This window comes from Triturus cristatus, chromosome 3_2 (assembly GCF_964204655.1).
Source record: "Triturus cristatus chromosome 3_2, aTriCri1.1, whole genome shotgun sequence".
In the NCBI taxonomy this organism is placed as follows: Eukaryota; Metazoa; Chordata; class Amphibia; order Caudata; family Salamandridae; genus Triturus; species Triturus cristatus.
This window is the reverse complement of record NC_140584.1, coordinates 684,193,906-684,205,785: the sequence shown is the minus strand read 5'-3', so window position 1 is coordinate 684,205,785 and position 11,880 is coordinate 684,193,906. Positions and strand designations below refer to the sequence as shown.

Genomic DNA, 11,880 nt, shown 5'->3' with positions numbered 1-11,880 from the left:
ATAGGTACTGTCGGACTTCCTGATAGCTCGTAGATGTTCCAATCCTCATTTCTTAACAGGGAAAATTGTGAAGCCCACATGTTGCATATCACACAGGCATTTCAAAACATACACACATTAGCTAGAGTTGCACAAAAGATGCTCAGAAATTTTCTTTTGTTTACAATTAGGCAACAAATAGGAATCAAAATTTGTGGTCTTTTAACCAGTGAGTTCACAGTCCCAGGAATCAAGCAATCCAAGGCCTGCAGGATTCCTGATGCGGGGGGTGTTAGCAGGCCCGCCGGAGTGGAGACAATGCCATGTCCAGGTAGCCATGATGAGGGTCCAACTACAGTTACATGGTCCATTGGCGCCTCGGACCTGACATGAGGGAGAAGGCTTCAGCATAGAGGTCAGAATGTTCATTAGTTGGTAAGAGGCAGTGCTGCAGATGATCACAGCAAATCATCAGCCATTTGCAGTGTAACAGAGGGGTGAGCAATAGACAGTACACTCAGCCAGGAAATTTCAGATTCCACATTAGAGCAGGCCTCTTAAGACCCCTCCATGATGCAGGCCGTGGTGGGGTCCTGTAGATGGGATGCCATGGCCAGGGCCGAGACTCTCTCGTGGTGCGCCTGAGCAGATGATGTTGCCCCAGAGACACTAGCATTAGCCGTGTCTCTGGGGCATCTCTGGGCTTATCTACTCCATTTCCATCTGCCCCATTTGGGGAGGGTCAAGAGCCAACCCACGCAGTGTCGGGTCACTGTTGTGGGAGGAAGTGTGCTTCTGGTTTTCAACCCTGTCCATGCATCTCTGTGAGGAAGTATATTTTGCCACTTAACATTACTTTAAGTTTCACGGGGAACAAAAGAGAGTACTTCAGCCATTCCTCTTGCAGCTTGCGCTTCACGCCTGTGAAGGATGCTCTCTGTTGCTGGACCACCAGCGTGTAATCTGAAAAAAGGAGGTTCGGAGCATTGTCAAATGTGACACAGGCCATTCATCCAGTGGCTTATAACACTGTGTTGTGGTCCCTGAAGTCAACAGTTTAACCACCACAGGCCTCAGAGAAGCTCCAGGTGGGGGTATGTAGGCACTCTGTGTGCACATTCGACCATAAGATGGGTAGGCCTAGGCGGTGAACTCTGTTCTGTTTGCAGATTTTAATGCAATCTGCGGAGCACATGGAGTTCTGAAAAACTTCCCTACGCTTAGCGTAGCAGAGTTTTTACCTCGCTTGTGCTTGCCAACATTGAGAAGGTGAGTGTGAACAAGTTAAATCAAATGTTAGACCACCACATAGCGAGATTTCTCAACACCGGCAGACGCGGATGGTCGTGACCGCTCACGTCGAGAAACCTTCCGCTCTCGTTGAAGAAGCTGCCGCTCGAGTAGAACATCCATTTGAGTGTCAGAAAGAAGCAGAGCCCTCTTGCGTTGCGCATGGTGCTGTTCGCTCAGATTTTCTAGTGTGGGACAAACACCTGGCGCTAACAATCAGCACAAATGGCGGGACTGAACGCACTCTGCCACTTTCGGAATACTGTGTAGCACAGCAGAGGTTTGTGGTCTCTTTGTGGAACTCTGCGAACTCCGCCCAGGCCTAAAAGTAGGTAGAGAGTCCCTCAGGTGTTATTTTCGTAGAGAGACAGACTTCGAAGAAGGCCGTGGGGTCGCCTCCCTCTGCCCCCTCTGGGGAACCAATGATGTGGCTAATATTGCGGCTGGAACAAACCTCCAGGTCATCCAATTTTCCCTCCAGTTGCCAAATCCAACCAGTAGGATCTCCAACTTGCGTAGTGAGGGAGTGGGTTTTGGGCTGCAATTCAGAAATGGCAGATTCCACCCCTTTCACTCTATCCAAGAGTGTCTTCTGGTCCTCGCGCAACAGTCTCATTTCAAGTGATATGGCATCGACCCTGCCTCCAGGTCTAACTGTGTCACTGTGATGGCATTTACGATAGTATTTAGCTTTGCAGCCAACGGCTCTATGCCCGGCTGGGTCTGTTCCCGGGTGGAGCAAAAGGCAATACCCCCTCCACAATCAGGCCTCCACAGTAGTTGTGTTATGGATGTCCTTCCTGTCCACTGTCGCACCATTGCTGCCCCCTCATGATGGCCCCTCCGAGAACAAGGGGGGACCCTCTCAACTACAAGCAGCCCAAGAGTGGGGAGGCAACATAATATTCAGGCCCACCATACCCTGGAACCGCTCTCCAGGTCTAGTGACACCGGGGAGACAGGTGAAGTCTAGCGGTGCTTCTATGGCATGACCCTCTGCGGGGAAGGAATAGCGCCCCGCTCCGCAGGGGCCAGCAGTGACCCGGTCTGGGCACCCCACAGGCAAGGCAGAAATCCAGAGGGGCAGCGGCACAAATCTGTCACCAGGCCTGGATCACAGTCCACTGGGGGGAACCAATGAAGGAGAACAACGTCCAGATGGTAGACTCCATCAGCTGCATCTCCTAATCCCCTAAGGCCCCGCCCACTCCTCGCAAGGATCACCGTGTGACACTCAGATTCGAGGGGGGAGAGAAGGAAAAGTCCCAGCATGCCACTGCCTCATCCTCTCAGGCGAGGCGTTATCTGCCTGATGGGCCCAGAGGTCCTGCCACCAGACCTTCGATGTCACTGCCCTCGGGATCAACACATATGTAGGAGTGGGAGCCCCTAGGCCCCTTCTGGGCCGTCCAGAACTCTGAGGCTGGCCCTGCTATAACAAGGCCCCTCACCTCTGTCCACTCTCACAGGGGGATACTGTAGCACTGCGCAGCCCACGGCAAGGGTCCCTAGCCCCCTCCAAGGGCGTCCAGGCACACAGGGAGCTCCCACTTGCAGCAGCAATGTCCCTCCTTCACCTCCGCTCCCTTTGATGAGCTCAGAGGCCCTGCCACCGGAGCTTCACCACCACAGTCTCTGAGATTGCCACACTGTCAGCAGCAGAAGTCCCCAGGCCCACCCCGAGCCACCTGGACACTTGAGGGGACACCTGTCAATATGACTGATGGCCCCCTCCTGCCATGCCCCCAAGTCCCTTTGCATCCTTGTAGAGTTTGCTGTTTTTCACCATCCACTGGAGTTACAATTGGGAAATGGATCTGGCTAAAAAGTAAATTAGGTTTATTATTCGTTGTACAAATGTATATATATATATAAACAATGTTGGGAGAAAAGAAATTGAAACTACAATTTGTCAACGTCTGACATGTGGCCATTGTTGATTATTTGAAGTTGATTGCTTAGATGATACATGCATATTTTGATGCTTTTTTATGGTGAATTTATCATGTTTAATTTATACTTTATAGCAATTATGTAATTTTTTAACACTTGAACTTTAAGAACAATTGGAATCATGAAATGCACCTTAGGGATTTAGTAATACTGAAAACTTGAAGTTTAAGTTATTTTCTGGATTTGACATTACTACTGTGTATTTGTACCAGAAGGACAGTTGGGTATAGAGCACTAACGCAGCACCAGTATAAACAGTAACACCAGTAAATTTGCAGTAATTATGTAAATCTGTGCGCAGGTTCTGAAAACACCCACTGCCCAGGGGTGCTTCCTTTAAAACATGAAACAATCAATGCAATACTAGATCAGAACCGCACCACCTTTCTTGGCACAAATGCAAGAAAACTTAAATGCCCATGTTAATCCAATTGGATACAGATGATAAAAGAGAATTCACTTGTCCCAACAGTAGATTTGTAATCTCCTTTATTTTCAATCAAAAAACCTTCAGCCAACGCGTTTTGTCCCACTCAACTGGGACTTCTTCAGGGCTGAAATTTTACAAAAATGAATACATAAAACACTTATTCCATTCTAATATATACAAAACATAAAACAACAAATCACAAATTTACTTTTTTAAGAAGAATTTTTACCGAACATATTATATATTTACAAACTCATTAAAAGACACAAGTCCACATATTACCTTAAATTCTATATTTTTGCATCTACTGCACAATATAGTATTCATTTCATAAACACATATACAGTACACCAACTCCAAAGTGACTGTCTAGTAAAAATCAATTATAAACAACTGTAACGGACTCATTTTCGATAAGCCTCCAATTAAAATGAACTTTAGTTCAACAAGCATCAATTATAGAGGCATTCTTTTGCAAAAGCTGAAAATACTATAATAACTTAAGCAGCTTCAGAGATATGAATGTTATATTCAATAGGGAATAAGATAACCATCACCAAAAGGGCAGGGAGAGAGCACATCACCTAGAGTAAAGGAAAGTCTGCTAGAACCAACCAAACAGTCTTAAAACACCCACAGTGCACTAAATAAAATATATACACACCATAGAAAAAAGCACCCATATTTTCTAAATCAAAAATCTACATACCAATTGTATTGTTTGTACAAAAGCATTCAGATTGGGAACGACCATTCGGTATCAAATAACCAATAATCTTCAAAAGCTGATAATTCTGTCATATAAGCAAAGTTGATAAAATCAAACCCCTGCTGTGTTATAATATATGACATGTGACGAACAAGACATGTCCATAGGGCCTACCTCAGCTGTTTCATATGTTGATATATTTAAAGCAATCCAAAATGCATAATTAGTAAGGGTGGCTTTTCTCCAGTCCCAACGTTGTCCAATATAATAACCAGTAGCAGCAAAATAGTAAAACATGTAACAAAAATTCTTTTGATGCACATATTGATGGATTTTCTCCACCCAAAGGATGAGGTCCTACAAGGACAAGAGATGTGAGTCAGGACATGAAAGGCAATCCAAAGGTTTCCAAAATCATATAGTTTTTTATATAGCAATCAACTAGTTATCATACGTTATCAGGAGCATTATATATCGAGAACGCGACTGTTACCAACCGTTACACACGGTTTTCCAGTAACACAGAACCCAAACCCAATCAACAAGTGGCCACAGTAAGGTTAACCCACCATTTATTACAAAAGGGTGAAAATAGCAATAAAACCAAAATGGGGATACTTCTTTAGAACCCGATTGTCAGTATATTATATATCTATATGTCAGGCACAGTGAGCAAGCATGAGCCAGATCTGTATAAGAGAATCTGTTCACGTAGGGCACCGATCTAAACAGTGGCTGACTCAGTTCCCAAGTGAGACAAATAGATTGTGCACGTCCCAACCGAGGTGCACACAAACTGAAGTGAAGTGCACAAATCAAAGCACAATATGACCAACATGGGAGAGCTCAGTAACGCCATAGTAAAGGCGCCAAGCAAAAGACATACGTTGACCCAAAAAAACGCCCCCAAACTCCATTGTGTAATAGTAGGTATTACAGCACAACGCGATGCAAAGTAAAGATCATACCATTGGGACAATGCACTCAACCAAAAACAGATTGCATACATCAGCATCTAGAGTAGCCCAGAACGCTATGGAAATTGCGCCGTGAACGAAGCACGCTAACTGAAAGTGCGCTCGCAATCTCTGTTGTTTGAAAGTGTGTATCACAAAATAACGTGATACGCAATAGGGTACATATCATAAAAGCAATACACCCCTCGTACTAGGGTCTACGTCCCATTTACTTTCCATATAAACACCATACATAAGGCCCCCAGAATTTGCTCACCTGTGACCGTGACACACAGCGACGTCGCCCGGTTATGAGTAAAAAAGTGGATAAACACCAAGTCTCCTTTACGCGCTGCTATTTAAATATGACCTCAGGAAACGTGTGAACGCGATGACGTCATATCCTACCCATTTGCACTAAAACTCCATTATCTCCAGAGTAGGCGCCATATTTAAGTGGTGTAAAACGTTTTATTATATTTATAAAACGTTTTTGGCATACTACTATTTGAAAGCAACATCCAAACATGTAAAGAAACGATGTACGACGCATCATTATGTTGATAAAATCTCTTTTACGAATTACTATTTGAGTACAACATTCAAGTATGTGTAGACATGGTAACGTCATATTCTGCCTATTTTGTCTAAGCTCACTTATCCTAAAACTGAGCGCCATATTTAAACGGTGTGAAAAGCGTCAAAATATTTGTAAAACAGACACGGTGTTAACCACAATATGATATTAGTGACTAATTCAATATCATATTGTGTATTTTAGTCAATTTAGCATGAGATGTAAGTTGTCTATATTTAATAAACCAACAGAGTATGATCAGTAAAATAGCTGACAATACGAAAAAATTTAACAACCCAAGAGCGCACAAGTTGAAAGTTACTAAGAAACAATATCCTCTATTTATTAGATATTTGACCCCATAAAGATAAAAGGATCGGAGAGATAATATATGAAATGTGATAACAGCCAGGGCAAGAGTGCATATATATATATATAAAAGACACAAATGAGTGGTGCAGAGATAGGCGAAAGAAGAAAAAAGGATGAAAGGGATGGGACACACAGAGTATTTAGCTTCTTTAAATTGTCACATAAAATCAAACTGATATTAACAAGAGGAAGAAAACACATGTGCCTATCTAATCATTTACAGATACAGAGAATATACATCCAATTATGGGTACCCATCTAAGTGGACCGATGCAACTGTTTATTGATAAAAACTTTTCATCATTCAAAGTGTATTTATATTAGTTGATGTTTTGGCAACAATAATTCAAATGATGTGAACACTTGAAGTTAATTTAGGTACTTCTTCAGCACCATATACAATTTTAAACAAATTAACTGAACCCAAGCATCTGGTAAACAGAAATCCAACCATGAGAATAATGATATATGAAGAGCCCTTCGTATACAGAATCATAAATAGTAATGCATCTCATCATCAGTATTGTGTCCCATTTCAGTGCATCTCAAATGACAAATCCAACTGGCTTCCCTAAGTCTTAGTGCCAATTCACGATTCCAACCACGTAATGACACCGGGATGTGATCTATCCCATGAAACCACACTTTACAGACACCATCATGTTTCTCCCCCATGTGGTATGTCATGGGATGCCTTAAGTCATTGTGTTTGAGTGCACATATGTGTTCTTGAATACGTATCTTCAGGGGCCTCAAAGTACTACCCACATACATTTTGTTACACTCACAGCCCAGTATATATACAACATATTTTGTATTACAATTTACGAAGTGTTTGATGGTATATTCCTTATTGGTGTTATAGGTAAACCTCTTCATTTTATCCTTAGCTAGGGCACATACATTGCATGCATGACATCTAAAAAAAACATCCGGGGTTGTCGGCAACCATGTATTTGTCACAGTTCTTTTAATGTAACTGGGGCATAACATATTTCTCAACATTCTCCCCCTACGGAAGGTGACCCTGGTATTTATGGTCAGATGGTCCCTAAGGTTAGGTATGGCATACAAAAGGCCCCTATGTTTTTTTAGGATATTGAATACTTTACTGCTATTATTTGTATACTGGGTAGTAAATGACACATTAACATTGAAGTCATCATTGGGTTGTACTCTAGATTTCTTGGTTAGCATATTGGCTCTTGTAGCTTTACGTATCCTGGAATCAGCTTTTGAGAGGGTCTTCTCGGTATATCCTCGCGATCTGAACCTACTTTTGACTTCCTCAATGTTCTTTTCAAATCCAACCTCAGTACTACAATTGCGGCGAACCCACACCCTCTCCCCGTACGGTATATTTCTAACCACAGAGTTAGGGTGTGCGCACGCCGCATGTAGTATGCTGTTACATGATGTTGGTTTTCTGAAAATAGTACTATGGATACTGCTGTGCTCCACGTAAAATTTTGAGTCAAGAAATTCAATCTCGGTGGAGCTATACTGTATTGTAAGGTGGACATTATAAGGGTTGTCATTAAGAAATGTATGGAATTCAAGTAGTTGACTGACAGAGCCTTTCCATAGCAGTAAAATATCATCAATATACCTCCCCCAGAAGACAATCATGTCTATCCAGGGGGAAGCATATTTGCCCCAGGCATGCTCCCTCTCCCACCAGCCCATGAAGAGGCAGGCGTACGAGGGAGCAAACCTGGAGACCATCGCAGTGCCCTGCAATTGGTGATGCAATGAACCATTGTGCAAAAAATAATTTTTCGAGACAATAATCTCAATCATGTCCATTAGCATCTCATTATGTTCCATGTGATCCGCTGTTATAGTTTTCAAAAATTACTGTATCGCCATGCTACCAAATTGCTTCTGAATACAAGTATATAGACTGGTGACATTCATTGTAACAAACATAATATCAGCTGACCAAGAGAGACCCTCAAATTTCTGAAGGATGACCCTGGTATCCTATATGTAGGATGGCAAGTTAGTTACAAAAGGTTGAAGAAATTTGTCTACATACTGCGATAGACGTTCTGTGGGTGAGGCTATACCCGAAATTATGGGTCTTCAGGTGGAAATGTGCCCCCTTTATGAATCTTTGGAAGAACATAAATACAAGGTGCCACAGTATGATTTACTGTGAGATAGCCATGTTCCTCCTCAGGTAAAAGGCCATGTTCACGCCAGTCATGTAACCTTGAGTTAATATGAATTGCAAGGGGAGCAATTGGATTCGTGACTATCCGCTCATAGCAGATTGAGTCTGCAAGTTGTCTGTCAATTTCGGCCATATAGTCAACTGAGTTCATAATCATCACATTGTCCCCCTTGTCCGCTTCCCTGATAACAATTTACTCATCCTTCATTAATCTATCTAAGGCAAACCTTTCAGTTTTTGTTACATTTTGTCTTCGATTGGAATATTTATTCCGATTGTCCATTAATGTATAGATGTCCCTAGTAACCCTATCCCTGAAAAGGTCAATATTCACATGTGTATTATTGGGCATAAATTTAGATCGTACTTTAAGCCCACTGTTGATTTGAAAATCCTCTACGATATTAAGGTCTTCCCCAAGAGCCTGTAAAGAGAATTGCATGTTATCAGGAATGGTGAGCCCCATCTGTAGGTCCTGAAGGTCAGAGACAGTATGAGATACATTGGACACAGATGTTGTAAGAGGACGCTTATTAGATGTATTTGAAGCAAAAAAATATTTTAATTTCAAAAGGCGAGTAAATTTATACAAGTCAATCAAAACGTCAACCGAATCTCCCCACTGTGATGGGCAGAAACCCAAACCTTTCTGCAACAAGTTATTTTCCACTTGAGATAAGGTGCGGCAAGATAAATTAACAATAGTCAATTCGTTAGATGCATTTTTACCAACATCACCCTCTATGTTGTTTTGGATCGGGTTGTCATTCCTGCAGTCGTTTCTTTCTTTCTGTCTTTTTCCTCCCCTCCTTGTTTTTGATCTCTTTTCATTATTCTGTTGCCTAGCCTCAGCCTCTCCATTTCCAATAAAAAATTGGGTCGCCTTGGGGATGTTAATGAAGTAGCCACACCATTACCCGACAAATTACTGTCAATTGAAGAAATTGAACTGCTGCTTCCTGATATTGTTTCGGTAAAAATTCTTCTTAATAAAGAAAATTTGTGATTTGTTGTTTTATGTTTTGTATATATTAGAATGGAATAAGCGTTTTATGTATTCATTTTTGTAAAATTTCAGCCCTGAAGAAGTCCCAGTTGAGTGGGACAAAACCCATTGGCTGAAGGTTGTTTGATTGAAAAAAAAGGAGATTACAAATCTACTGTTGGGACAAGTGAATTCTCTTGCATCATCTGTATCCAATTGGATTAACATGGACATTTAAGTTTTCTTGCATATGTGCCAAGAAAGGTGGTGCGGTTCTGATCTAGTATTGCATTACTACTGTGTATGTATAAGCTATTAATTTTAAAGTATTAATTATGAAATTACTACTTATTGTATCTTGGTTTTTCATTCCTTATTGTAATGTGTATTACTAATTTGTAATGGTTTGTGCTTGCAAAGAAGATTACAACCCAGAATCAGAGATGGTGCAATGTGTCAATATGGTGGAGCCTTTGCAGCTCTGAGAATTTCCAGTCCTTTTTTATTGTTCACCAATTCATCACTTTTTGTACTGAGAGGAAAAAGGGCACAGACATTTTTGTGGAAGGCTGGCACCGAAACGCATCACATCTTTAAATAAATTATGGAGTCGTGATTCCTGGAGAGCTGGCTTTTCTGTTTGCATGGGAGCAACTGGGGATTTCATATTGTATGGAAACTGTACCTGTAGTGTGGAGTGGATGTGGTTGGTTTGTGCAGTTTGGTATGATTCTAATATCTTATATTGCATTACAAAAAAATTAGAATCACACTGAAAGAAATACAGGTTAAATCAATGTTATATTTAGGTAAAAATGCCACATAAAACATACAGTTTTAAATTTACAAAACCACTGAAAATGAACAGTAACAGTAACCAAGGGGCATATTATCAAGACAGGCGATAAAATTATCACCACTTTAGTGGCAGAAAACTACCTCTAAAACGGCGATAATGGGCTTGATAATATGCTCTATGGAATTCCAATTGAAGCTCAGGTTAGATGTCCTTGACATCTAACATGGGCTTCAATTGGAATTCCGTAGAGCATATTATCAAGCCCATTATCGCTGTTTTAGCAGCAGTTTTCTGCCGCTAAATCGGCGATAATGTTATCGCCTGTCTTGATAATATGCCCCCAAGTAACTGTAACTCGTGCCCTAACGCAAATATGACTCATGGCCCGACCGTGCACAGTTCTCTCATCAATACTTTTATTGCAAATGTTGCAGTGTTATTATCAATGATGTCATAGAAGATGTCATGACTGATGTAATATGTGGGCTAATTAGCAGTGCGTGGTGAGGGCAAGAGTTATAGTTACATTGAGGCATGAGTTATAGTTTCCTGAGGTAAGTATAACTATAACTGCTGAATTTCTGTGGTTTTGTGTGTGTAAAATCTGAACCTAACTATAATGTACCTGTAACCTTTAGATTTTTGTGTGAATTTCTAAGGTTTTTTTTTAAATTCTTTTTCCTAACTATAACGACCATGTAACCTTTGTTTCTTTAATGAATTTCTAAGGTTTTTAAATTCTATTTCCTAACTATAACATCCCTGTAACCCTGTAACCTTCGTTTTTTTGTGTGGATTTCTAAGGTTTTTATAATTCTATTTCCGAACTATAATGCTCATTTATCCTTACTTTTCAGTGGATTTCTAGTTTTTTTTAATGTAAAGTAATGTTTAATGACCATGCGCTAATCCAACCGCTGCAGGCGCACGGCTTTCAGCCTGCGGCCAGTCACTAGTCCAACTCCCCAAACGCAGCTAAATCATGGACCCCCACCCCGGGCTTCTTTTAACCTTGGGGACCCAACCCATGTGACCTGACACATTTTGTAGGGGAGTGGTACATGGCCCCCTCCACAGTTTTTGGCTCCGGGGACCCCATCCCACCAGGGCCTTACCTTATTCAAATGTGGGATCAGGCACACGGCCCCCCGGGCTGATTTCAGCCCCACAGAACCCCATCCTCCAGTGCCCAGCTAATTGCTAAAGAGGGAGGGGGCTGCACGGCACCCCTCCTTTCTTGGCCAGCCCTGGGAGATGAGGTCCCCGAGGCTGAAATCAGCCCAGGAAGGGGGGGTCGCGTGCCTCCCTTTAGTTATTGGAAGGGCCCCAGGGGATGGGGTCGCCAGGGCAAATATCGGCCATGAAGCTGTGTGCCCCCTCAACTTTTAATCATTAGCCTGGTGCCGGGGGATGGCCGAACCCCAGGAGATGGGGCCCCTGGGGCCGAAATCAGCCCAGGGAAGTGAGCTTCGCAACCCCCCTTCCCCTTTGTATTATCGGCCGGGCACCAGGAGATGGGGTCCCTGGGGCCAAAATGGGCCTGGGAAAGGAGGTCCTGCATAGCCCCCTCCCCTCAAATCTATACATCCCCCCCCTGGACCTGGCCCACCAGAGGGGCATTAAAAAAAGACAAGTGCAGGAAACCGCCCCCTTA

General features: G+C 42.4%; 1 long non-coding RNA gene across 1 annotated transcript; it reads right to left on the bottom strand.

Annotated features, from left to right (window-relative positions):
* Positions 1–3,708: 3,708 nt before the first annotated feature.
* LOC146857963 (uncharacterized) lies at positions 3,709–5,662 on the bottom strand. Its single transcript, XR_014979633.1, has 3 exons — positions 5,595–5,662; positions 4,536–4,718; positions 3,709–3,776 (listed from the first exon to the last, which is right to left on the bottom strand). It is a non-coding gene; the product is annotated as an uncharacterized LOC146857963 (long non-coding RNA).
* Between the last annotated feature and the right edge of the window lie 6,218 nt (positions 5,663–11,880).